We start from the raw sequence: 3577 nt of genomic DNA on the forward strand, positions 1-3577 counted from the left end.
CGAAGCGGCGGCGGCTAGGGTAGACGTCTGCCTGACTATATAGTGCGGGTCGGGTAGGTCGTGGGAGTAAACCCCACGTCCGAGTCGTCACGATCCAAAAGAATCGGAAACGGTTCAGTAATTAACGCGTCCGTTAATTATCAATTAATGACTCATTAATTTTCCCATGCAGCAAAAATATAGACAACGTGCATAGCTCTGTCCTCGGCTCGGCTCAATCCCGCAACCCGTGTCGTGTCGGAGGAGCGCGCGTGTAGGTCTCCTCTTCTCATGCTCATACAAGTGGTAGAAGAGCTCACCTTATAAAGAGGTGCAACTCTCTCTCAACTTCTGAGGTGGGACTAAACTTTAACCTCACTCACTCCATTCACATGTGTGCAGGGCCAAGAGAATTTCAGAATTTTAGTTGGGTTTTGGGCCAAAGGCCTACTAGCAAAATTCCAACAGGTTCAGCCCATCAACCTGTGAAAGTAAACACCTGTGACTTTGCAATGTTTAGTTGAGGTAAGGGTATCCTCAAAAAAAAAAAGTTGAGGTAAGGGTGGAGAAAATAACCATCGAGCGAATGTGACCACTCATTCCAAGATGGTTTACTGATTTACGTGCGTGGTTCTTCCTGTACGATCGGACCGAATGTGCGAGTGTCAAATCATCAAACATCGTCATCTTTCTCACCGAAAGATCGATAGCCCACACTGTCTCGTCATTTCGTGATGTACGTCGTTGCCTGATATACATCTTTTTTTTCTGCTTAGTAAATAAAACTTACAAAACTAACAAGAGGTTGTACATTGTGTATGTGTGCACGCGCGCATCGTGGGGCACTTATAAGAAGAACATCTTTCTAGAAAAATAGACATAAAATAGAGCTCCTTGTTTTGATCATTTGATGATAGCATCAACCAGCTAAGATTAGTTGCCTACATAATTAATACCTTCGGAATGAAATGATTGGTTTGGTGCTGATCAATGGAGCGCACGTTGTCCTCACCAATTCTATATAGGGCCGTTGGTAGATGATTGGGTTGCTATCAGCGTTTCTCCATCAAAATTTTGGGTTTACGACAGAACGAAACGAGAAAGAAATCACACTAACACAGACGGTTGGAAAAACAAGAGAAATTGCTACTATCAAGCTATCTCTTCCATGTGTTCTTCATGCACATTGTTTGGCTTGCAAGTTTTGGTCTCCTGCCTGTTATGTTAGCTAGAAAGAGATAAAGTTCTTGGTCCCCTACGAAAAATAGGTTTACTTGGGAGGACAATGGTGTACAGCATAACCCAAACCTTTCTCAAAACCTAAAGCTCCACACGTTCACATTGCTCCATTTGGTCCATAGGGTATACCTAACGTGCCAAATCTTTCCAAAACCTAATGTGCCGTTCCTTTCCTTCTCAAAATGTCCACCTTGTTCCATAAGATAAATCCAAAGATTTCCAACCTAAACCGAGCCCTTCCAAAACCCAACGCTCCACTCCTCCAACGTTCATATTCTTTGGACAGAAGATACACACGATTGCACCTGTCTCGTTCCTAACAACCATGTGGAAGAGTGTGATTATGTGGGTAGACATGCAGCTCTGAATCAAACCGACAAAAAGAAGCCCCTGCCTGAAAGCAAGAGTTCAATGGAAATATGGACTGGTCGCAACGATGGATGGTCCCTAAAAACTTACTCTCAAGACCAAGTTAATTTATGATTTTCATAGTAACTTTGTCGAAACTCATGTTTCATTCCTTACTAAACTGGAGTCACTATCTAATTATAAGAAACTCATTTCAAACATGCAACAAATCTGTTGAATACTTGAATTATTGTGCCTCCTTTTTAAGGCATAATTTGTGATTGCCGAACTGCGTTTTTAGGACAATTTCATAATTACTATGTAAAATTAGTCACAAAAGTAGACAAAAGTGGTTCAAACACACGCTCGAATAGGCAAAAACAGATTAGGCAACACAAGGTTATCATAAACCACCACAATACCAAACTTAGCAAGTAAAGCTGACTTTTTCCTAGACAAGGAAAATGCAACGCGTATATGACAACGATGTCAGAACAAGCCAGTAAAGGCAAGAACACGAGTTTTCATCTAGAGATCACCTCCAGAAACCGAAGATAACGCCATCAAGGAGATGACGTAAGAGCAATGTCGTTACCAAGTCTAGCCGATAAAGACCATATCGAGTCTTTTGGCTTGGCGCACAAAATCTAACATCACTTGATCCAACCAATGAAGGCAGACTTATTCCCGACGATTGCGTCAATGTGCATCTAGATTTGGCATCATCCGATGACATGCTATGAAGGGGTCGCCACTCCGCCCTCGATGCCCCTGCGACTACCCATCGGTGCCACCGCCCTGGCTTCCATGCCATAATCCACCGTGAGACATCCTCTAACGGGCAACCACCATGAAGGGAGATCAACAAGAGCCCTACCACCGCCATCCGTCGCAAGATCTTTGCTCATGGCATCCCCCGGCGGAGGAGGAGGAGGAGGTTGGAGGGAGGTATGGTAGAGACGCTAACTTCCTTAACTCCATTTTTTATGTAATAAAAAAGATAGAGAAATGTGCCAACCAATCTCTGTATCTAAAAATGTACACGACCAACGAATATTATTGACCTTCTGAACGATGATAAACAAACCCATATTTCCATTGTTCTAGGCCGTGAGTTGCCAACAAACATCCCGATCCTGCCCGGAATATTATCCACCGAATGACATCTGATCCGATCCCATTTAACAAGAGCAAACTTGCCAAAAACAAGTCCGTTGGTTCGATCAAAGCCTCGTCAGGTCCATGGAAAACGGGCTGTGGCCAGGGTGGAAGATTCCGGCCGGTCGGCCAGCCGCAGCCAGCCGCGGTGTGGTACAGAGCTACGTGACGCCGACGTACCAACCAAGCGAAGACAACCACCGTCTTCCGAGTGAAATGAAATCGACGACTACGTGGGTGCCAAGGCCGCTACGTGACGGCCGCGAACTCTGCTGGGCACTGTGATAAAAAGTCGTCGAGGTGTCGTCTCCCATGGCCTTGTTGCATGCCCACGAAGCATGTAGTGCTGCACAGTTGTATAAAAACCGGAGATGCCGCGTGGGCCACGGAGCTTATGGTAGATGTCATAAAAGGCGCAGCTAGGCATTTTGCTTGGCCGCTCATCAAAGTGTTTACGAAGGCATTGGCTCTGACAAATGGATAGCAAATCTCATGCTACATCAGGTAAAAGTGGGCATTGCCTAAAACCAAAGGTAAAAGTGGGCATAGTTTTCTTACCAATTCCTGCGCTGTGTTCGGGAGATTCCGTTCAGCAGTCGGTTGGAAGAAGGCCTTCACTGTTCGGAAGAAAGGGGGTGCCTAAACCAGCTTGACATAATCATAGACTGAATGGGTCGTCGACAAAATGATTGGGAATTTTTCCCAGACAATTTCAAAATTCCACCACCCGTTGGTTAATCAAGAGGTGGTGGGTACTAGTAGCAGTACTAGCGAAGCAGCCGCCATCAGAAAAAACAATAGCACGAGCCAAATCAGAAAGACAGCCGCTGCTTGCAAAGCATGCCCCCACAGC

The sequence above is a fragment of the Triticum dicoccoides genome, chromosome 5A, assembly GCF_002162155.2.
Source record: "Triticum dicoccoides isolate Atlit2015 ecotype Zavitan chromosome 5A, WEW_v2.0, whole genome shotgun sequence".
Lineage (NCBI taxonomy): Eukaryota > Viridiplantae > Streptophyta > Magnoliopsida > Poales > Poaceae > Triticum > Triticum dicoccoides.